Source organism: Triturus cristatus, chromosome 4_2 (genome assembly GCF_964204655.1).
Source record: "Triturus cristatus chromosome 4_2, aTriCri1.1, whole genome shotgun sequence".
Classification (NCBI taxonomy): domain Eukaryota; kingdom Metazoa; phylum Chordata; class Amphibia; order Caudata; family Salamandridae; genus Triturus; species Triturus cristatus.
This window is the reverse complement of record NC_140586.1, coordinates 413,301,161-413,323,936: the sequence shown is the minus strand read 5'-3', so window position 1 is coordinate 413,323,936 and position 22,776 is coordinate 413,301,161. Positions and strand designations below refer to the sequence as shown.

The window sequence follows — 22,776 nt, the reverse complement described above, 5'->3', positions numbered from 1 at the left end:
TGCAGCTTAAAAACATCTTTTCACTTCACAAAACCAAACTGATACTGAAATGCGCATACTCTCATATAAGTGAATTGATTTATCTTCTGCATTTGTTCATATCACTAACACCTGGCAGACATTAAAGCATGGCTGCATATTTATTGGTTAAATAAATATGGAAATATACCATTTTCAGCTTTATTTTTCTCACAAAACCCACAATAAATATGGATGAATACAGATAAAGTTGACAACAAATTAAATATGGATAAATACAGACGGAAATGTCAAAAAAATAAACACCATAAAACCTGGAGTCCTAAATATAATAGGACCAACTGGGTTTACAAAGAATGAGTCTATTATCTAACAGTACCTCTTCTATGAGGTTGTGTAAAACAAAAGGTACTGCTGAGATTCGAACTCAGGATCTCCTGTTTACTAGACAGGCGCTTTAACCAACTAAGCCACAGCACCTACTCTGTTTCACGACTCACCACTGTTCCTTCTGTCCTGGTGTCACTGTGAGGCCCTGCATATTTTTCTGTCTTGAAAGATTTGATATTTTTCAGCTGCTACCGAAAAGAAAATGGAGAAGAAAAATCTGATATTAAGATGAAAATATTACAAAGAGGGTCATGAAAAACTAATATCATTATACGTACGTATCTGTATTTATTTTCTAAAGTTTTACACTGATGGGCCAGGGGCTCAATGCATTCGGTAAACTAAACCAGATTACAATGATTTAAAGGTCACCAATATACACAAGATCATTCCTGATGCCTACATTACCCATGTGCTCTTTCCTTCACCTCTCGTGACCTCTGGACATCCCACCAAGAAGCAGAGGAACCGCAACTCACGGAGAGAAAGTGTCACCTCAGTGACGCGTCCATGTTCAAACAGCGCTTCACAAAGTGCACTTTGAGAGACCCAAGAAAACTTGGCAGAGGTGGGTTTCACAGCAAGGAGGGCTGATAGCCCGCAGTGCCCTTTACATGGCTATAGCAATACTCACCCTGGTCCTGGTCCAAACATCAGCCACCAGAGCTCAGTAAATTACCAGAATAAACAACAACCCTATATGGTGTTTTTATAGCCTTGTTTTTTAATGGATTTCTTTTCTACTTTATGGAAAAGGTGTTGCCCGTACGGAGATCGAACTCACAGCCTTGGTGTTACTAGCACCATGCTCTAACCAACTGACCTAACCGGCCAAAGCATAATGTGATACTAAAGGAGTTCTATTGAAACTGAAGAGGCAGTGACTGTACACAGAGACATTGAATAGACAGACAGACAGGCCATTGCTGACCCATCATAGTTTCAGGCCAAGACATTGAAGCGCTCCAATAATCCTGCACCAATTCGCACACACCGGGGAGCATCACTAAAGAACACAGATAGTATTTAATGAGCTGCACTGAACGTGCTTCAATAACAAGAGCTGCACGACCATCACTCCCCAGAAAAGATGGATTGAAGGCAAGAATCATCCGCAGACCCTCCCATCTGCCACACTCATCCAGAAAGGTACTGGTCTCGGCTTGGTAGCACTCGCATGCTCAATGCTATGCAGGTTCATCTCACACCCGAGCTTAATCCATACCACACACTGTCACTCACTGGGCTCTCAATCCTTAACCCTTCACTTCCTGTACCTTTTTCTCTGTACTCCTTACCCAATCTCTCATACCTGCCCCTCCCTTCACTTTCATAGAACTGGACCCTTGCTGCACCTTCTTCTGTGATTCTCCAGAGAACACAGTTTATAACCTTATAAAGAAGATTATGTGCTCAATATTGTCTGCGCCTTCCCTTCATTAACTAACATCGTTTACCCATACTATAGACCACATTACAGCTTATTTATGAGTGAGTGCACATCTTTCAAGGTGTAGTCGTGGCCGATTGGTTAAGGCGATGGACTTGAAATCCATTGGGGTCTCCCTGCGCAGGTTCGAATCCTGCCGACTACACTTTCTTTTTTATTATGTCATTACATTTTGACGTGGAAACTAATTATGTGGTTCGTAACCATCTGCATATCCGCATAATTGTGTCTTTGCTACTCTTGTGCTAAGTGTGCTGCACCTGTTGTTTGAAGCTTGCATTACTGCTTCCCATGTTGTACTTTGATGGCAGTGCAGCTTAAAAACATCTTTTCACTTCACAAAACCAAACTGATACTGAAATGCGCATACTCTCATATAAGTGATTTGATTTATCTTCTGCATTTGTTCATATCACTAACACCTGGCAGACATTAAAGCATTGCTGCATATTTATTGGTTAAATAAATATGGAAATATACCAGTTTCAGCTTTATTTTTCTCACAAAACCCATAATAAATATGGATAAATACAGATAAAGTTGACAACAAATTAAATATGGATAAATACAGATGGAAATGTCAAAAAAATAAACCATAAAACCGGGAGCCCTAAATATAATAGGACCAACTGGGTTTACAAAGAATGAGTCTATTATCTAACAGTACCTCTTCTATGAGGTTGTGTAAAACAAAAGGTACTGCTGAGATTCGAACTCAGGATCTCCTGTTTACTAGGCAGGCGCTTTAACCAACTAAGCCACAGGACCTACTCTGTTTCACGACTCACCACTGTACCTTCTGTCCTGGTGTCACTGTGAGGCCCTGCATATTTTTCTGTCTTGAAAGATTTTATATTTTTCAGCTGCTACCGAAAAGAAAATGGAGAAGAAAAATCTGATATTAAGATGGAAATATTACAAAGAGGGTCATGAAAAACTAATATCATTATACGTACGTATCTGTATTTATTTTCTAAAGTTTTACACTGATGGGCCAGGGGCTCAATGCATTCGTTAAACTAAACCAGATTACAATTATTTAAAGGTCACCAATATACACAAGATCATTCCTGATGCCTACATTACCCATGTGCTCTTTCCTTCACCTCTCGTGGCCTCTGGACATCCCACCAAGAAGCAGAGGAACCGCAACTCACGGAGAGAAAGTGTCACCTAAGTGACGCGTCCATGTTCAAACAGCGCTTCACAAAGTGCACTTTGAGAGACCCAAGAAAACTTGGCAGAGGCGGGTATCACAGCAAGGAGGGCTGATAGCCCGCAGTGCCCTTTACATGTCTATAGCAATACTCACCCTGGTCCTGGTCCAAACATCAGCCACTAGAGCTCAGTAAATTACCAGAATAAACAACAAACCTATATGGTGTTTTTATAGCCTTGTTATTTAAAGGATTTCTTTTCTACTTTATGGAAAAGGTGTTGCCCGTACGGAGATCGAACTCACAGCCTTGGTGTTACTAGCACCATGCTCTAACCAACTGACCTAACCGGCCAAAGCACAATGTGATACTAAAGGAGTTCTATTGAAACTGAAGAGGCAGTGACTGTACACAGAGACATTGAATAGACAGACAGACAGGCCATTGCTGACCCATCATAGTTTCAGGCCAAGACATTGAAGCGCTCCAATAATCCTGCACCAATTCGCACACACCGGGAAGCATCACCAAAGAACACAGATAGTATTTAATGAGCTGCACTGAACGTGCTTCAATAACAAGAGCTGCACGACCATCACTCCCCAGAAAAGATGGATTGAAGGCAAGAATTATCCGCAGACCCTCCCATCTGCCACACTCATCCAGAAAGGTACTGGTCTCGGCTTGGTAGCACTCGCATGCTCAATTCTATGCAGGTTCATCTCACACCCGAGCTTAATCCATACCACACACTGTCACTCACTGGGCTCTCAATCCTTAACCCTTCACTTCCTGTACCTTTTTCTCTGTACTCCTTACCCAATCTCTCATACCTGCCCCTCCCTTCACTTTCATAGAACTGGACCCCTGCTGCACCTTCTTCTGTGATTCTCCAGAGAACACAGTTTATAACCTTCTAAAGAAGATTATTTGCTCAATATTGTCTGCGCCTTCCCTTCATTAACTAACATCTTTTACCCATACGATAGACCACATTACAGCTTATTTATGAGTGAGTGCAAATCTTGAAAGGTGTAGTCGTGGCCGAGTGGTTAAGGCGATGGACTTGAAATCCATTGGGGGCTCCCTGCGCAGGTTCGAATCCTGCCGACTACGCTTTCCTTTTTATTATGTCATTACATTTTGACGTGGAAACTAATTATGTGGTCCGTAACCATCTGCATATCCGCATAATTGTGTCTTTGCTACTCTTGTGCTAAGTGTGCTGCACCTGTTGTTTGAAGCTTGCATTACTGCTTCCCATGTTGTACTTTGATGGCAGTGCAGCTTAAAAACATCTTTTCACTTCACAAAACCAAACTGATACTGAAATGCGCATACTCTCATATAAGTGAATTGATTTATCTTCTGCATTTGTTCATATCACTAACACCTGGCAGACATTAAAGCATGGCTGCATATTTATTGGTTAAATAAATATGGAAATATACCATTTTCAGCTTTATTTTTCTCACAAAACCCACAATAAATATGGATGAATACAGATAAAGTTGACAACAAATTAAATATGGATAAATACAGACGGAAATGTCAAAAAAATAAACACCATAAAACCGGGAGCCCTAAATATAATAGGACCAACTGGGTTTACAAAAAATGAGTCTATTATCTAACAGTACCTCTTCTATGAGGTTGTGTAAAACAAAAGGTACTGCTGAGATTCGAACTCAGGATCTCCTGTTTACTAGACAGGCGCTTTAACCAACTAAGCCACAGCACCTACTCTGTTTCACGACTCACCACTGTTCCTTCTGTCCTGGTGTCACTGTGAGGCCCTGCATATTTTTCTGTCTTGAAAGATTTGATATTTTTCAGCTGCTACCGAAAAGAAAATGGAGAAGAAAAATCTGATATTAAGATGAAAATATTAGAAAGAGGGTCATGAAAAACTAATATCATTATACGTACGTATCTGTATTTATTTTCTAAAGTTTTACACTGATGGGCCAGGGGCTCAATGCATTCGGTAAACTAAACCAGATTACAATGATTTAAAGGTCACCAATATACACAAGATCATTCCTGATGCCTACATTACCCATGTGCTCTTTCCTTCACCTCTCGTGACCTCTGGACATTCCACCAAGAAGCAGAGGAACCGCAACTCACGGAGAGAAAGTGTCACCTCAGTGACGCGTCCATGTTCAAACAGCGCTTCACAAAGTGCACTTTGAGAGACCCAAGAAAACTTGGCAGAGGCGGGTATCACAGCAAGGAGGGCTGATAGCCCGCAGTGCCCTTTACATGTCTATAGCAATACTCACCCTGGTCCTGGTCCAAACATCAGCCACCAGAGCTCAGTAAATTACCAGAATAAACAACAACCCTATATGGTGTTTTTATAGCCTTGTTTTTTAATGGATTTCTTTTCTACTTTATGGAAAAGGTGTTGCCCGTACGGAGATCGAACTCACAGCCTTGGTGTTACTAGCACCATGCTCTAACCAACTGACCTAACCGGCCAAAGAATACTGTGATACTAAAGGAGTTCTATTGAAACTGAAGAGGCAGTGACTGTACACAGAGACATTGAATAGACAGACAGACAGGCCATTGCTGACCCATCATAGTTTCAGGCCAAGACATTGAAGCGCTCCAATAATCCTGCACCAATTCGCACACACCGGGGAGCATCACTAAAGAACACAGATAGTATTTAATGAGCTGCACTGAACGTGCTTCAATAACAAGAGCTGCATGACCATCACTCCCCAGAAAAGATGGATTGAAGGCAAGAATCATCCGCAGACCCTCCCATCTGCCACACTCATCCAGAAAGGTACTGGTCTCGGCTTGGTAGCACTCGCATGCTCAATGCTATGCAGGTTCATCTCACACCCGAGCTTAATCCATTCCACACACTGTCACTCACTGGGCTCTCAATCCTTAACCCTTCACTTCCTGTACCTTTTTCTCTGTACTCCTTACCCAATCTCTCATACCTGCCCCTCCCTTCACTTTCATAGAACTGGACCCTTGCTGCACCTTCTTCTGTGATTCTCCAGAGAACACAGTTTATAACCTTATAAAGAAGATTATGTGCTCAATATTGTCTGCGCCTTCCCTTCATTAACTAACATCGTTTACCCATACTATAGACCACATTACAGCTTATTTATGAGTGAGTGCACATCTTGCAAGGTGTAGTCGTGGCCGAGTGGTTAAGGCGATGGACTTAAAATCCATTGGGGTCTCCCCGTGCAGGTTCGAATCCTGCCGACTACACTTTCTTTTTTATTATGTCATTACATTTTGACGTGGAAACTAATTATGTGGTTCGTAACCATCTGCATATCCGCATAATTGTGTCTTTGCTACTCTTGTGCTAAGTGTGCTGCACCTGTTGTTTGAAGCTTGCATTACTGCTTCCCATGTTGTACTTTGATGGCAGTGCAGCTTAAAAACATCTTTTCACTTCACAAAACCAAACTGATACTGAAATGCGCATACTCTCATATAAGTGATTTGATTTATCTTCTGCATTTGTTCATATCACTAACACCTGGCAGACATTAAAGCATGGCTGCATATTTATTGGTTAAATAAATATGGAAATATACCAGTTTCAGCTTTATTTTTCTCACAAAACCCATAATAAATATGGATAAATACAGATAAAGTTGACAACAAATTAAATATGGATAAATACAGATGGAAATGTCAAAAAAATAAACACCATAAAACCGGGAGCCCTAAATATAATAGGACCAACTGGGTTTACAAAGAATGAGTCTATTATCTAACAGTACCTCTTCTATGAGGTTGTGTAAAACAAAAGGTACTGCTGAGATTCGAACTCAGGATCTCCTGTTTACTAGACAGGCGCTTTAACCAACTAAGCCACAGCACCTACTCTGTTTCACGACTCACCACTGTACCTTCTGTCCTGGTGTCACTGTGAGGCCTTGCATATTTTTCTGTCTTGAAAGATTTGATATTTTTCAGCTGCTATCGAAAAGAAAATGGAGAAGAAAAATCTGATATTAAGATGGAAATATTACAAAGAGGGTCATGAAAAACTAATATCATTATACGTACGTATCTGTATTTATTTTCTAAAGTTTTACACTGATGGGCCAGGGGCTCAATGCATTCGTTAAACTAAACCAGATTACAATTATTTAAAGGTCACCAATATACACAAGATCATTCCTGATGCCTACATTACCCATGTGCTCTTTCCTTCACCTCTCGTGACCTCTGGACATCCCACCAAGAAGCAGAGGAACCGCAACTCACGGAGAGAAAGTGTCACCTCAGTGACGCGTCCATGTTCAAACAGCGCTTCACAAAGTTCACTTTGAGAGACCCAAGAAAACTTGGCAGAGGCGGGTATCACAGCAAGGAGGGCTGATAGCCCGCAGTGCCCTTTACATGGCTATAGCAATACTCACCCTGGTCCTGGTCCAAACATCAGCCACCAGAGCTCAGTAAATTACCAGAATAAACAACAACCCTATATGGAGTTTTTATAGCCTTGTTTTTTAATGGATTTCTTTTCTACTTTATGGAAAAGGTGTTGCCCGTACGGAGATCGAACTCACAGCCTTGGTGTTACAAGCACCAAGCTCTAACCAACTGACCTAACCGGCCAAAGCATACTGTGATACTAAAGGAGTTCTATTGAAACTGAAGAGGCAGTGACTGTACACAGAGACATTGAATAGACAGACAGACAGGCCATTGCTGACCCATCATAGTTTCAGGCCAAGACATTGAAGCGCTCCAATAATCCTGCACCAATTCGCACACACCGGGGAGCATCACTAAAGAACACAGATAGTATTTAATGAGCTGCACTGAACGTGCTTCAATAACAAGAGCTGCACGACCATCACTCCCCAGAAAAGATGGATTGAAGGCAAGAATCATCCGCAGACCCTCCCATCTGCCACACTCATCCAGAAAGGTACTGGTCTCGGCTTGGTAGCACTCGCATGCTCAATGCTATGCAGGTTCATCTCACACCCGAGCTTAATCCATTCCACACACTGTCACTCACTGGGCTCTCAATCCTTAACCCTTCACTTCCTGTACCTTTTTCTCTGTACTCCTTACCCAATCTCTCATACCTGCCCCTCCCTTCACTTTCATAGAACTGGACCCTTGCTGCACCTTCTTCTGTGATTCTCCAGAGAACACAGTTTATAACCTTATAAAGAAGATTATGTGCTCAATATTGTCTGCGCCTTCCCTTCATTAACTAACATCGTTTACCCATACTATAGACCACATTACAGCTTATTTATGAGTTAGTGCACATCTTGCAAGGTGTAGTCGTGGCCGAGTGGTTAAGGCGATGGACTTGAAATCCATTGGGGTCTCCCCGTGCAGGTTCGAATCCTGCCGACTACAATTTCTTTTTTATTATGTCATTACATTTTGACGTGGAAACTAATTATGTGGTTCGTAACCATCTGCATATCCGCATAATTGTGTCTTTGCTACTCTTGTGCTAAGTGTGCTGCACCTGTTGTTTGAAGCTTGCATTACTGCTTCCCATGTTGTACTTTGATGGCAGTGCAGCTTAAAAACATCTTTTCACTTCACAAAACCAAACTGATACTGAAATGCGCATACTCTCATATAAGTGATTTGATTTATCTTCTGCATTTGTTCATATCACTAACACCTGGCAGACATTAAAGCATGGCTGCATATTTATTGGTTAAATAAATATGGAAATATACCAGTTTCAGCTTTATTTTTCTCGAAAAACCCATAATAAATATGGATAAATACAGATAAAGTTGACAACAAATTAAATATGGATAAATACAGATGGAAATGTCAAAAAAATAAACACCATAAAACCGGGAGCCCTAAATATAATAGGACCAACTGGGTTTACAAAGAATGAGTCTATTATCTAACAGTACCTCTTCTATGAGGTTGTGTAAAACAAAAGGTACTGCTGAGATTCGAACTCAGGATCTCCTGTTTACTAGACAGGCGCTTTAACCAACTAAGCCACAGCACCTACTCTGTTTCATGACTCACCACTGTACCTTCTGTCCTGGTGTCACTGTGAGGCCTTGCATATTTTTCTGTCTTGAAAGATTTGATATTTTTCAGCTGCTATCGAAAAGAAAATGGAGAAGAAAAATCTGATATTAAGATGGAAATATTACAAAGAGGGTCATGAAAAACTAATATCATTATACGTACGTATCTGTATTTATTTTCTAAAGTTTTACACTGATGGGCCAGGGGCTCAATGCATTCGTTAAACTAAACCAGATTACAATGATTTAAAGGTCACCAATATACACAAGATCATTCCTGATGCCTACATTACCCATGTGCTCTTTCCTTCACCTCTCGTGACCTCTGGACATCCCACCAAGAAGCAGAGGAACCGCAACTCACGGAGAGAAAGTGTCACCTCAGTGACGCGTCCATGTTCAAACAGCGCTTCACAAAGTTCACTTTGAGAGACCCAAGAAAACTTGGCAGAGGCGGGTATCACAGCAAGGAGGGCTGATAGCCCGCAGTGCCCTTTACATGGCTATAGCAATACTCACCCTGGTCCTGGTCCAAACATCAGCCACCAGAGCTCAGTAAATTACCAGAATAAACAACAACCCTATATGGAGTTTTTAAAGCCTTGTATTTTAATGGATTTCTTTTCTACTTTATGGAAAAGGTGTTGCCCGTACGGAGATCGAACTCACAGCCTTGGTGTTACTAGCACCATGCTCTAACCAACTGACCTAACCGGCCAAAGAATAATGTGATACTAAAGGAGTTCTATTGAAACTGAAGAGGCAGTGACTGTACACAGAGACATTGAATAGACAGACAGACAGGCCATTGCTGACCCATCATAGTTTCAGGCCAAGACATTGAAGAGCTCCAATAATCCTGCACCAATTCGCACACACCGCGGAGCATCACCAAAGAACACAGATAGTATTTAATGAGCTGCACTGAACGTGCTTCAATAACAAGAGCTGCACGACCATCACTCCCCAGAAAAGATGGATTGAAGGCAAGAATCATCCGCAGACCCTCCCATCTGCCACACTCATCCAGAAAGGTACTGGTCTCGGCTTGGTAGCACTCGCATGCTCAATGCTATGCAGGTTCATCTCACACCCGAGCTTAATCCATACCACACACTGTCACTCACTGGGCTCTCAATCCTTAACCCTTCACTTCCTGTACCTTTTTCTCTGTACTCCTTACCCAATCTCTCATACCTGCCACTCCCTTCACTTTCATAGAACTGGACCCTTGCTGCGCCTTCTTCTGTGATTCTCCAGAGAACACAGTTTATAACCTTATAAAGAAGATTATGTGCTCAATATTGTCTGTGCCTTCCCTTCCTTAACTAACATCTTTTACCCATACTATAGACCATATTACAGCTTATTTATGAGTGAGTGCACATCTTGAAAGGTGTAGTCGTGGCCGAGTGGTTAAGGCGATGGACTTGAAATGCATAAGGGTCTCCCCGCGCAGGTTCGAATCCTGCCGACTACGCTTTCCTTTTTATTATGTCATTACATTTTGACGTGGAAACTAATTATGTGGTTCGTAAACATCTGCATATCCGCATAATTGTGTCTATGCTACTCTTGTGCTAAGTGTGCTGCACCTGTTGTTTGAAGCTTGCATTACTGCTTCCCATGTTGTACTTTGATGGCAGTGCAGCTTAAAAACATCTTTTCACTTCATAAAAACTAAACTGATACTGAAATGCGCATACTCTCATATAAGTGAATTGATTTATCTTCTGCATTTGTTCATATCACTAACACCTGGCAGACATTAAAGCATGACTGCATATTTATTGGTTAAATAAATATGGAAATATTCCAGTTTCAGCTTTATTTTTCTCACAAAACCCATAATAAATATGGATGAATACAGATAAAGTTGACAACAAATTAAATATGGATAAATACAGACGGAAATGTCAAAAAAATAAACACCATAAAACCGGGAGCCCTAAATATAATAGGACCAACTGGGTTTACAAAGAATGAGTCTATTATCTAACAGTACCTCTTCTATGAGGTTGTGTAAAACAAAAGGTACTGCTGAGATTCAAACTCAGGATCTCTTGTTTACTGGACTGGCGCTTTAACCAACTAAGCCACAGCACCTACTCTGTTTCACGACTCACCACTGTACCTTCTGTCCTGGTGTCACTGTGAGGCCCTGCATATTTTTCTGTCTTGAAAGATTTTATATTTTTCAGCTGCTACCGAAAAGAAAATGGAGAAGAAAAATCTGATATTAAGATGGAAATATTACAAAGAGGGTCATGAAAAACTAATATCATTATACGTACGTATCTGTATTTATTTTCTAAAGTTTTACACTGATGGGCCAGGGGCTCAATGCATTCGTTAAACTAAACCAGATTACAATTATTTAAAGGTCACCAATATACACAAGATCATTCCTGATGCCTACATTACCCATGTGCTCTTTCCTTCACCTCTCGTGGCCTCTGGACATCCCACCAAGAAGCAGAGGAACCGCAACTCACGGAGAGAAAGTGTCACCTAAGTGACGCGTCCATGTTCAAACAGCGCTTCACAAAGTGCACTTTGAGAGTCCCAAGAAAACTTGGCAGAGGCGGGTATCACAGCAAGGAGGGCTGATAGCCCGCAGTGCCCTTTACATGTCTATAGCAATACTCACCCTGGTCCTGGTCCAAACATCAGCCACTAGAGCTCAGTAAATTACCAGAATAAACAACAAACCTATATGGTGTTTTTATAGCCTTGTTATTTAATGGATTTCTTTTCTACTTTATGGAAAAGGTGTTGCCCGTACGGAGATGGAACTCACAGCCTTGGTGTTACTAGCACCATGCTCTAACCAACTGACCTAACCGGCGAAAGCACAATGTGATACTAAAGGAGTTCTATTGAAACTGAAGAGGCAGTGACTGTACACAGAGACATTGAATAGACAGACAGACAGGCCATTGCTGACCCATCATAGTTTCAGGCCAAGACATTGAAGCGCTCCAATAATCCTGCACCAATTCGCACACACCGGGAAGCATCACCAAAGAACACAGATAGTATTTAATGAGCTGCACTGAACGTGCTTCAATAACAAGAGCTGCACGACCATCACTCCCCAGAAAAGATGGATTGAAGGCAAGAATTATCCGCAGACCCTCCCATCTGCCACACTCATCCAGAAAGGTACTGGTCTCGGCTTGGTAGCACTCGCATGCTCAATTCTATGCAGGTTCATCTCACACCCGAGCTTAATCCATACCACACACTGTCACTCACTGGGCTCTCAATCCTTAACCCTTCACTTCCTGTACCTTTTTCTCTGTACTCCTTACCCAATCTCTCATACCTGCCCCTCCCTTCACTTTCATAGAACTGGACCCCTGCTGCACCTTCTTCTGTGATTCTCCAGAGAACACAGTTTATAACCTTCTAAAGAAGATTATTTGCTCAATATTGTCTGCGCCTTCCCTTCATTAACTAACATCTTTTACCCATACTATAGACCACATTACAGCTTATTTATGAGTGAGTGCACATCTTGAAAGGTGTAGTCGTGGCCGAGTGGTTAAGGCGATGGACTTGAAATCCATTGGGGGCTCCCTGCGCAGGTTCGAATCCTGCCGACTACGCTTTCCTTTTTATTATGTCATTACATTTTGACGTGGAAACTAATTATGTGGTCCGTAACCATCTGCATATCCGCATAATTGTGTCTTTGCTACTCTTGTGCTAAGTGTGCTGCACCTGTTGTTTGAAGCTTGCATTACTGCTTCCCATGTTGTACTTTGATGGCAGTGCAGCTTAAAAACATCTTTTCACTTCACAAAACCAAACTGATACTGAAATGCGCATACTCTCATATAAGTGAATTGATTTATCTTCTGCATTTGTTCATATCACTAACACCTGGCAGACATTAAAGCATGGCTGCATATTTATTGGTTAAAAAAATATGGAAATATACCATTTTCAGCTTTATTTTTCTCACAAAACCCACAATAAATATGGATGAATACAGATAAAGTTGACAACAAATTAAATATGGATAAATACAGAAGGAAATGTCAAAAAAATAAACACCATAAAACCGGGAGCCCTAAATATAATAGGACCAACTGGGTTTACAAAGAATGAGTCTATTATCTAACAGTACCTCTTCTATGAGGTTGTGTAAAACAAAAGGTACTGCTGAGATTCGAACTCAGGATCTCCTGTTTACTAGACAGGCGCTTTAACCAACTAAGCCACAGCACCTACTCTGTTTCACGACTCACCACTGTTCCTTCTGTCCTGGTGTCACTGTGAGGCCCTGCATATTTTTCTGTCTTGAAAGATTTGATATTTTTCAGCTGCTACCGAAAAGAAAATGGAGAAGAAAAATCTGATATTAAGATGAAAATATTAGAAAGAGGGTCATGAAAAACTAATATCATTATACGTACGTATCTGTATTTATTTTCTAAAGTTTTACACTGATGGGCCAGGGGCTCAATGCATTCGGTAAACTAAACCAGATTACAATGATTTAAAGGTCACCAATATACACAAGATCATTCCTGATGCCTACATTACCCATGTGCTCTTTCCTTCACCTCTCGTGACCTCTGGACATTCCACCAAGAAGCAGAGGAACCGCAACTCACGGAGAGAAAGTGTCACCTCAGTGACGCGTCCATGTTCAAACAGCGCTTCACAAAGTGCACTTTGAGAGACCCAAGAAAACTTGGCAGAGGCGGGTATCACAGCAAGGAGGGCTGATAGCCCGCAGTGCCCTTTACATGGCTATAGCAAAACTCACCCTGGTCCTGGTCCAAACATCAGCCACCAGAGCTCAGTAAATTACCAGAATAAACAACAACCCTATATGGTGTTTTTATAGCCTTGTTTTTTAATGGATTTCTTTTCTACTTTATGGAAAAGGTGTTGCCCGTACGGAGATCGAACTCACAGCTTTGGTGTTACTAGCACCATGCTCTAACCAACTGACCTAACCGGCCAAAGCATACTGTGATACTAAAGGAGTTCTATTGAAACTGAAGAGGCAGTGACTGTACACAGAGACATTGAATAGACAGACAGACAGGCCATTGCTGACCCATCATAGTTTCAGGCCAAGACATTGAAGCGCTCCAATAATCCTGCACCAATTCGCACACACCGGGGAGCATCACTAAAGAACACAGATAGTATTTAATGAGCTGCACTGAACGTGCTTCAATAACAAGAGCTGCATGACCATCACTCCCCAGAAAAGATGGATTGAAGGCAAGAATCATCCGCAGACCCTCCCATCTGCCACACTCATCCAGAAAGGTACTGGTCTCGGCTTGGTAGCACTCGCATGCTCAATGCTATGCAGGTTCATCTCACACCCGAGCTTAATCCATTCCACACACTGTCACTCACTGGGCTCTCAATCCTTAACCCTTCACTTCCTGTACCTTTTTCTCTGTACTCCTTACCCAATCTCTCATACCTGCCCCTCCCTTCACTTTCATAGAACTGGACCCTTGCTGCACCTTCTTCTGTGATTCTCCAGAGAACACAGTTTATAACCTTATAAAGAAGATTATGTGCTCAATATTGTCTGCGCCTTCCCTTCATTAACTAACATCGTTTACCCATACTATAGACCACATTCCAGCTTATTTATGAGTGAGTGCACATCTTCCAAGGTGTAGTCGTGGCCGAGTGGTTAAGGCGATGGACTTAAAATCCATTGGGGTCTCCCCGTGCAGGTTCGAATCCTGCCGACTACACTTTCTTTTTTATTATGTCATTACATTTTGACGTGGAAACTAATTATGTGGTTCGTAACCATCTGCATATCCGCATAATTGTGTCTTTGCTACTCTTGTGCTAAGTGTGCTGCACCTGTTGTTTGAAGCTTGCATTACTGCTTCCCATGTTGTACTTTGATGGCAGTGCAGCTTAAAAACATCTTTTCACTTCACAAAACCAAACTGATACTGAAATGCGCATACTCTCATATAAGTGATTTGATTTATCTTCTGCATTTGTTCATATCACTAACACCTGGCAGACATTAAAGCATGGCTGCATATTTATTGGTTAAATAAATATGGAAATATACCAGTTTCAGCTTTATTTTTCTCACAAAACCCATAATAAATATGGATAAATACAGATAAAGTTGACAACAAATTAAATATGGATAAATACAGATGGAAATGTCAAAAAAATAAACACCATAAAACCGGGAGCCCTAAATATAATAGGACCAACTGGGTTTACAAAGAATGAGTCTATTATCTAACAGTACCTCTTCTATGAGGTTGTGTAAAACAAAAGGTACTGCTGAGATTCGAACTCAGGATCTCCAGTTTACTAGACAGGCGCTTTAACCAACTAAGCCACAGCACCTACTCTGTTTCACGACTCACCACTGTACCTTCTGTCCTGGTGTCACTGTGAGGCCTTGCATATTTTTCTGTCTTGAAAGATTTGATATTTTTCAGCTCCTATCGAAAAGAAAATGGAGAAGAAAAATCTGATATTAAGATGGAAATATTACAAAGAGGGTCATGAAAAACTAATATCATTATACGTACGTATCTGTATTTATTTTCTAAAGTTTTACACTGATGGGCCAGGGGCTCAATGCATTCGTTAAACTAAACCAGATTACAATTATTTAAAGGTCACCAATATACACAAGATCATTCCTGATGCCTACATTACCCATGTGCTCTTTCCTTCACCTCTCGTGACCTCTGGACATCCCACCAAGAAGCTGAGGAACCGCAACTCACGGAGAGAAAGTGTCACCTCAGTGACGCGTCCATGTTCAAACAGCGCTTCACAAAGTTCACTTTGAGAGACCCAAGAAAACTTGGCAGAGGCGGATATCACAGCAAGGAGGGCTGATAGCCCGCAGTGCCCTTTACATGGCTATAGCAATACTCACCCTGGTCCTGGTCCAAACATCAGCCACCAGAGCTCAGTAAATTACCAGAATAAACAACAACCCTATATGGAGTTTTTATAGCCTTGTTTTTTAATGGATTTCTTTTCTACTTTATGGAAAAGGTGTTGCCCGTACGGAGATCGAACTCACAGCCTTGGTGTTACTAGCACCATGCTCTAACCAACTGACCTAACCGGCCAAAGCATAATGTGATACTAAAGGAGTTCTATTGAAACTGAAGAGGCAGTGACTGTACACAGAGACATTGAATAGACAGACAGACAGGCCATTGCTGACCCATCATAGTTTCAGGCCAAGACATTGAAGCGCTCCAATAATCCTGCACCAATTCGCACACACCGCGGAGCATCACCAAAGAACACAGATAGTATTTAATGAGCTGCACTGAACGTGCTTCAATAACAAGAGCTGCACGACCATCACTCCCCAGAAAAGATGGATTGAAGGCAAGAATCATCCGCAGACCCTCCCATCTGCCACACTCATCCAGAAAGGTACTGGTCTCGGCTTGGTAGCACTCTCATGCTCAATGCTATGCAGGTTCATCTCACACCCGAGCTTAATCCATACCACACACTGTCACTCACTGGGCTCTCAATCCTTAACCCTTCACTTCCTGTACCTTTTTCTCTGTACTCCTTACCCAATCTCTCATACCTGCCACTCCCTTCACTTTCATAGAACTGGACCCTTGCTGCGCCTTCTTCTGTGATTCTCCAGAGAACACAGTTTATAACCTTATAAAGAAGATTATGTGCTCAATATTGTCTGTGCCTTCCCTTCATTAACTAACATCTTTTACCCATACTATAGACCATATTACAGCTTATTTATGAGTGAGTGCACATCTTGAAAGGTGTAGTTGTGGCCGAGTGGTTAAGGCGATGGACTTGAAATCCATTGGGGTCTCCCTGCGCAGGTTCGAATCCTGCCGACTACGCTTTCCTTTTTATTATGTCATTACATTTTGACGTGGAAACTAATTATGTGGTTTGTAAACATCTGCATATCCGCATAATTGTGTCTTTGCTACTCTTGTGCTAAGTGTGCTGCACCTGTTGTTTGAAGCTTGCATTACTGCTTCCCATGTTGTACTTTGATGGCAGTGCAGCTTAAAAACATCTTTTCACTTCATAAAAACCAAACTGATACTGAAATGCGCATACTCTCATATAAGTGAATTGATTTATCTTCTGCATTTGTTCATATCACTAACACCTGGCAGACATTAAAGCATGGCTGCATATTTATTGGTTAAATAAATATGGAAATATACCAGTTTCAGCTTTATTTTTCTCACAAAACCCATAATAAATATGGATGAATACAGATAAAGTTGACAACAAATTAAATATGGATAAATACAGACGGAAATGTCAAAAAAATAAACACCATAAAACCGGGAGCCCTAAATATAATAGGACCAACTGGGTTTACAAAGAATGAGTCTATTATCTAACAGTACCTCTTCTATGAGGTTGTGTAAAACAAAAGGTACTGCTGAGATTCGAACTCAGGATCTCTTTTTTACTAGACAGGCGCTTTAACCAACTAAGCCACAGCACCTACTCTGTTTCACGACTCACCACTGTACCTTCTGTCCTGGTGTCACTGTGAGGCCCTGCATATTTTTCTGTCTGGAAAGATTTGATATTTTTCAGCTGCTACCGAAAAGAAAATGGAGAAGAAAAATCTGATATTAAGATGGAAATATTACAAAGAGGGTCATGAAAAACTAATATCATTATACGTACGTATCTGTATTTATTTTCTAAAGTTTTACACTGATGGGCCAGGGGCTCAATGCATTCGTTAAACTAAACCAGATTACAATTATTTAAAGGTCACCAATATACACAAGATCATTCCTGATGCCTACATTACCCATGTGCTCTTTCCTTCACCTCTCGTGGCCTCTGGACATCCCACCAAGAAGCAGAGGAACCGCAACTCACGGAGAGAAAGTGTCACCTAAGTGACGCGTCCATGTTCAAACAGCGCTTCACAAAGTGCACTTTGAGAGACCCAAGAAAACTTGGCAGAGGCGGGTATCACAGCAAGGAGGGCTGATAGCCCGCAGTGCCCTTTACATGTCTATAGCAATACTCACCCTGGTCCTGGTCCAAACATCAGCCACCAGAGCTCAGTAAATTACCAGAATAAACAACAAACCTATATGGTGTTTTTATAGCCTTGTTAATTAATGGATTTCTTTTCTACTTTATGGAAAAGGTGTTGCCCGTACGGAGATCGAACTCACAGCCTTGGTGTTACTAGCACCATGCTCTAACCAACTGACCTAACCGGCCAAAGCACAATGTGATACTAAAGGAGTTCTATTGAAACTGAAGAGGCAGTGACTGTACACAGAGACATTGAATAGACAGACAGACAGGCCATTGCTGACCCATCATAGTTTCAGGCCAAGACATTGAAGCGCTCCAATAATCCTGCACCAATTCGCACACATCGGGAAGCATCACCAAAGAACACAGATAGTATTTAATGAGCTGCACTGAACGTGCTTCAATAACAAGAGCTGCACGACCATCACTCCCCAGAAAAGATGGATTGAAGGCAAGAATTATCCGCGGACCCTCCCATCTGCCACACTCATCCAGAAAGGTACTGGTCTCGGCTTGGTAGCACTCGCATGCTCAATGCTATGCAGGTTCATCTCACACCCGAGCTTAATCCATACCACACACTGTCACTCACTGGGCTCTCAATCCTTAACCCTTCACTTCCTGTACCTTTTTCTCTGTACTCCTTACCCAATCTCTCATACCTGCCCCTCCCTTCACTTTCATAGAACTGGACCCCTGCTGCACCTTCTTCTGTGATTCTCCAGAGAACACAGTTTATAACCTTCTAAAGAAGATTATGTGCTCAATATTGTCTGCGCCTTCCCTTCATTAACTAACATCTTTTACCCATACTATAGACCACATTACAGCCTATTTATGAGTGAGTGCACATCTTGAAAGGAGTAGTCGTGGCCGAGTGGTTAAGGCGATGGACTTGAAATCCATTGGGGGCTCCCCGCGCAGGTTCGAATCCTGCCGACTACGCTTTCCTTTTTATTATGTCATTACATTTTGACGTGGAAACTAATTATGTGGTCCGTAACCATCTGCATATCCGCATAATTGTGTCTTTGCTACTCTTGTGCTAAGTGTGCTGCACCTGTTGTTTGAAGCTTGCATTACTGCTTCCCATGTTGTACTTTGATGGCAGTGCAGCTTAAAAACATCTTTTCACTTCACAAAACCAAACTGATACTGAAATGCGCATACTCTCATATAAGTGAATTGATTTATCTTCTGCATTTGTTCATATCACTAACACCTGGCAGACATTAAAGCATGGCTGCATATTTATTGGTTAAATAAATATGGAAATATACCAGTTTCAGCTTTATTTTTCTCACAAAACCCATAATAAATATGGATGAATACAGATAAAGTTGACAACAAATTAAATATGGATAAATACAGACGGAAATGTCAAAAAAATAAACACCATAAAACCGGGAGCCCTAAATATAATAGGACCAACTGGGTTTACAAAGAATGAGTCTATTATCTAACAGTACCTCTTCTATGAGGTTGTGTAAAACAAAAGGTACTGCTGAGATTCGAACTCAGGATCTCCTGTTTACTAGACAGGCGCTTTACCCAACTAAGCCACAGCACCTACTCTGTTTCACGACTCACCACTGTTCCTTCTGTCCTGGTGTCACTGTGAGGCCCTGCATATTTTTCTGTCTTGAAAGATTTGATATTTTTCAGCTGCTACCGAAAAGAAAATGGAGAAGAAAAATCTGATATTAAGATGAAAATATTAGAAAGAGGGTCATGAAAAACTAATATCATTATACGTACGTATCTGTATTTATTTTCTAAAGTTTTACACTGATGGGCCAGGGGCTCAATGCATTCGGTAAACTAAACCAGATTACAATGATTTAAAGGTCACCAATATACACAAGATCATTCCTGATGCCTACATTACCCATGTGCTCTTTCCTTCACCTCTCGTGACCTCTGGACATTCCACCAAGAAGCAGAGGAACCGCAACTCACGGAGAGAAAGTGTCACCTCAGTGACGCGTCCATGTTCAAACAGCGCTTCACAAAGTGCACTTTGAGAGACCCAAGAAAACTTGGCAGAGGCCGGTATCACAGCAAGGAGGGCTGATAGCCCGCAGTGCCCTTTACATGGCTATAGCAATACTCACCCTGGTCCTGGTCCAAACATCAGCCACCAGAGCTCAGTAAATTACCAGAATAAACAACAACCCTATATGGTGTTTTTATAGCCTTGTTTTTTAATGGATTTATTTTCTACTTTATGGAAAAGGTGTTGCCCGTACGGAGATCGAACTCACAGCCTTGGTGTTACTAGCACCATGCTCTAACCAACTGACCTAACCGGCCAAAGCATAATGTGATTCTAAAGGAGTTCTATTGAAACTGAAGAGGCAGTGACTGTACACAGAGACATTGAATAGACAGACAGACAGGCCATTGCTGACCCATCATAGTTTCAGGCCAAGACATTGAAGCGCTCCAATAATCCTGCACCAATTCGCACACACCGGGGAGCATCACTAAAGAACACAGATAGTATTTAATGAGCTGCACTGAACGTGCTTCAATAACAAGAGCTGCACGACCATCACTCCCCAGAAAAGATGGATTGAAGGCAAGAATCATCCGCAGACCCTCCCATCTGCCACACTCATCCAGAAAGGTACTGGTCTCGGCTTGGTAGCACTCGCATGCTCAATGCTATGCAGGTTCATCTCACACCCGAGCTTAATCCATTCCACACACTGTCACTCACTGGGCTCTCAATCCTTAACCCTTCACTTCCTGTACCTTTTTCTCTGTACTCCTTACCCAATCTCTCACACCTGCCCCTCCCTTCACTTTCATAGAACTGGACCCTTGCTGCACCTTCTTCTGTGATTCTCCAGAGAACACAGTTTATAACCTTATAAAGAAGATTATGTGCTCAATATTGTCTGCGCCTTCCCTTCATTAACTAACATCGTTTACCCATACTATAGACCACATTACAGCTTATTTATGAGTGAGTGCACATCTTGCAAGGTGTAGTCGTGGCCGAGTGGTTAAGGCGATGGACTTGAAATCCATTGGGGTCTCCCCGTGCAGGTTCGAATCCTGCCAACTACTCTTTCTTTTTTATTATGTCATTACATTTTGACGGGGAAACTAATTATGTGGTTCGTAACCATCTGCATATCCGCATAATTGTGTCTTTGCTACTCTTGTGCTAAGTGTGCTGCACCTGTTGTTTGAAGCTTGCATTACTGCTTCCCATGTTGTACTTTGATGGCAGTGCAGCTTAAAAACATCTTTTCACTTCACAAAACCAAACTGATACTGAAATGCGCATACTCTCATATAAGTGATTTGATTTATCTTCTGCATTTGTTCATATCACTAACACCTGGCAGACATTAAAGCATGGCTGCATATTTATTGGTTAAATAAATATGGAAATATACCAGTTTCAGCTTTATTTTTCTCACAAAACCCATAATAAATATGGATAAATACAGATAAAGTTGACAACAAATTAAATATGGATAAATACAGATGGAAATGTCAAAAAAATAAACACCATAAAACCGGGAGCTCTAAATATAATAGGACCAACTGGGTTTACAAAGAATGAGTCTATTATCTAACAGTACCTCTTCTATGAGGTTGTGTAAAACAAAAGGTACTGCTGAGATTCGAACTCAGGATCTCCTGTTTACTAGACAGGCGCTTTAACCAACTAAGCCACAGCACCTACTCTGTTTCACGACTCCCCACTGTACCTTCTGTCCTGGTGTCACTGTGAGGCCTTGCATATTTTTCTGTCTTGAAAGATTTGATATTTTTCAGCTGCTATCGAAAAGAAAATGGAGAAGAAAAATCTGATATTAAGATGGAAATATTACAAAGAGGGTCATGAAAAACTAATATCATTATACGTACGTATCTGTATTTATTTTCTAAAGTTTTACACTGATGGGCCAGGGGCTCAATGCATTCGTTAAACTAAACCAGATTACAATTATTTAAAGGTCACCAATATACACAAGATCATTCCTGATGCCTACATTACCCATGTGCTCTTTCCTTCACCTCTCGTGACCTCTGGACATCCCACCAAGAAGCAGAGGAACCACAACTCACGGAGAGAAAGTGTCACCTCAGTGACGCGTCCATGTTCAAACAGCGCTTCACAAAGTTCACTTTGAGAGACCCAAGAAAACTTGGCAGAGGCGGGTATCACAGCAAGGAGGGCTGATAGCCCGCAGTGCCCTTTACATGGCTATAGCAATACTCACCCTGGTCCTGGTCCAAACATCAGCCACCAGAGCTCAGTAAATTACCAGAATAAACAACAACCCTATATGGAGTTTTTATAGCCTTGTTTTTTAATGGATTTCTTTTCTACTTTATGGAAAAGGTGTTGCCCGTACGGAGATCGAACTCACAGCCTTGGTGTTACTAGCACCATGCTCTAACCAACTGACCTAACCGGCCAAAGCATAATGTGATACTAAAGGAGTTCTATTGAAACTGAAGAGGCAGTGACTGTACACAGAGACATTGAATAGACAGACAGACAGGCCATTGCTGACCCATCATAGTTTCAGGCCAAGACATTGAAGCGCTCCAATAATCCTGCACCAATTCGCACACACCGCGGAGCATCACCAAAGAACACAGATAGTATTTAATGAGCTGCACTGAACGTGCTTCAATAACAAGAGCTGCACGACCATCACTCCCCAGAAAAGATGGATTGAAGGCAAGA

General features: G+C 41.6%; 18 non-coding genes across 18 annotated transcripts; 10 read left to right on the top strand and 8 right to left on the bottom strand.

The window, feature by feature from the left end:
- Positions 1 to 385: 385 nt before the first annotated feature.
- TRNAT-AGU (transfer RNA threonine (anticodon AGU)) lies at positions 386 to 459 on the bottom strand. Its single transcript has one exon. It is a non-coding gene; the product is annotated as a tRNA-Thr (tRNA).
- A 1,423-nt stretch (positions 460 to 1,882) lies between these two features.
- On the top strand, positions 1,883 to 1,964 carry TRNAS-UGA (transfer RNA serine (anticodon UGA)). Its single transcript has one exon. It is a non-coding gene; the product is annotated as a tRNA-Ser (tRNA).
- Positions 1,965 to 4,010: 2,046 nt separating this feature from the next.
- TRNAS-UGA (transfer RNA serine (anticodon UGA)) lies at positions 4,011 to 4,092 on the top strand. Its single transcript has one exon. It is a non-coding gene; the product is annotated as a tRNA-Ser (tRNA).
- Positions 4,093 to 4,643: 551 nt separating this feature from the next.
- Positions 4,644 to 4,717, bottom strand: TRNAT-AGU (transfer RNA threonine (anticodon AGU)). Its single transcript has one exon. It is a non-coding gene; the product is annotated as a tRNA-Thr (tRNA).
- Positions 4,718 to 6,140: 1,423 nt separating this feature from the next.
- TRNAL-UAA (transfer RNA leucine (anticodon UAA)) lies at positions 6,141 to 6,222 on the top strand. The gene has a single exon. It is a non-coding gene; the product is annotated as a tRNA-Leu (tRNA).
- Positions 6,223 to 6,773: 551 nt separating this feature from the next.
- On the bottom strand, positions 6,774 to 6,847 carry TRNAT-AGU (transfer RNA threonine (anticodon AGU)). Its single transcript has one exon. It is a non-coding gene; the product is annotated as a tRNA-Thr (tRNA).
- Positions 6,848 to 8,270: 1,423 nt separating this feature from the next.
- TRNAS-UGA (transfer RNA serine (anticodon UGA)) lies at positions 8,271 to 8,352 on the top strand. Its single transcript has one exon. It is a non-coding gene; the product is annotated as a tRNA-Ser (tRNA).
- Positions 8,353 to 8,903: 551 nt separating this feature from the next.
- On the bottom strand, positions 8,904 to 8,977 carry TRNAT-AGU (transfer RNA threonine (anticodon AGU)). The gene has a single exon. It is a non-coding gene; the product is annotated as a tRNA-Thr (tRNA).
- A 1,423-nt stretch (positions 8,978 to 10,400) lies between these two features.
- Positions 10,401 to 10,482, top strand: TRNAS-UGA (transfer RNA serine (anticodon UGA)). Its single transcript has one exon. It is a non-coding gene; the product is annotated as a tRNA-Ser (tRNA).
- A 2,049-nt stretch (positions 10,483 to 12,531) lies between these two features.
- On the top strand, positions 12,532 to 12,613 carry TRNAS-UGA (transfer RNA serine (anticodon UGA)). Its single transcript has one exon. It is a non-coding gene; the product is annotated as a tRNA-Ser (tRNA).
- Positions 12,614 to 13,164: 551 nt separating this feature from the next.
- On the bottom strand, positions 13,165 to 13,238 carry TRNAT-AGU (transfer RNA threonine (anticodon AGU)). The gene has a single exon. It is a non-coding gene; the product is annotated as a tRNA-Thr (tRNA).
- A 1,423-nt stretch (positions 13,239 to 14,661) lies between these two features.
- On the top strand, positions 14,662 to 14,743 carry TRNAL-UAA (transfer RNA leucine (anticodon UAA)). Its single transcript has one exon. It is a non-coding gene; the product is annotated as a tRNA-Leu (tRNA).
- Positions 14,744 to 15,294: 551 nt separating this feature from the next.
- Positions 15,295 to 15,368, bottom strand: TRNAT-AGU (transfer RNA threonine (anticodon AGU)). The gene has a single exon. It is a non-coding gene; the product is annotated as a tRNA-Thr (tRNA).
- A 1,423-nt stretch (positions 15,369 to 16,791) lies between these two features.
- On the top strand, positions 16,792 to 16,873 carry TRNAS-UGA (transfer RNA serine (anticodon UGA)). Its single transcript has one exon. It is a non-coding gene; the product is annotated as a tRNA-Ser (tRNA).
- Positions 16,874 to 18,922: 2,049 nt separating this feature from the next.
- TRNAS-UGA (transfer RNA serine (anticodon UGA)) lies at positions 18,923 to 19,004 on the top strand. Its single transcript has one exon. It is a non-coding gene; the product is annotated as a tRNA-Ser (tRNA).
- A 551-nt stretch (positions 19,005 to 19,555) lies between these two features.
- Positions 19,556 to 19,629, bottom strand: TRNAT-AGU (transfer RNA threonine (anticodon AGU)). The gene has a single exon. It is a non-coding gene; the product is annotated as a tRNA-Thr (tRNA).
- A 1,423-nt stretch (positions 19,630 to 21,052) lies between these two features.
- TRNAS-UGA (transfer RNA serine (anticodon UGA)) lies at positions 21,053 to 21,134 on the top strand. The gene has a single exon. It is a non-coding gene; the product is annotated as a tRNA-Ser (tRNA).
- Positions 21,135 to 21,685: 551 nt separating this feature from the next.
- On the bottom strand, positions 21,686 to 21,759 carry TRNAT-AGU (transfer RNA threonine (anticodon AGU)). The gene has a single exon. It is a non-coding gene; the product is annotated as a tRNA-Thr (tRNA).
- Between the last annotated feature and the right edge of the window lie 1,017 nt (positions 21,760 to 22,776).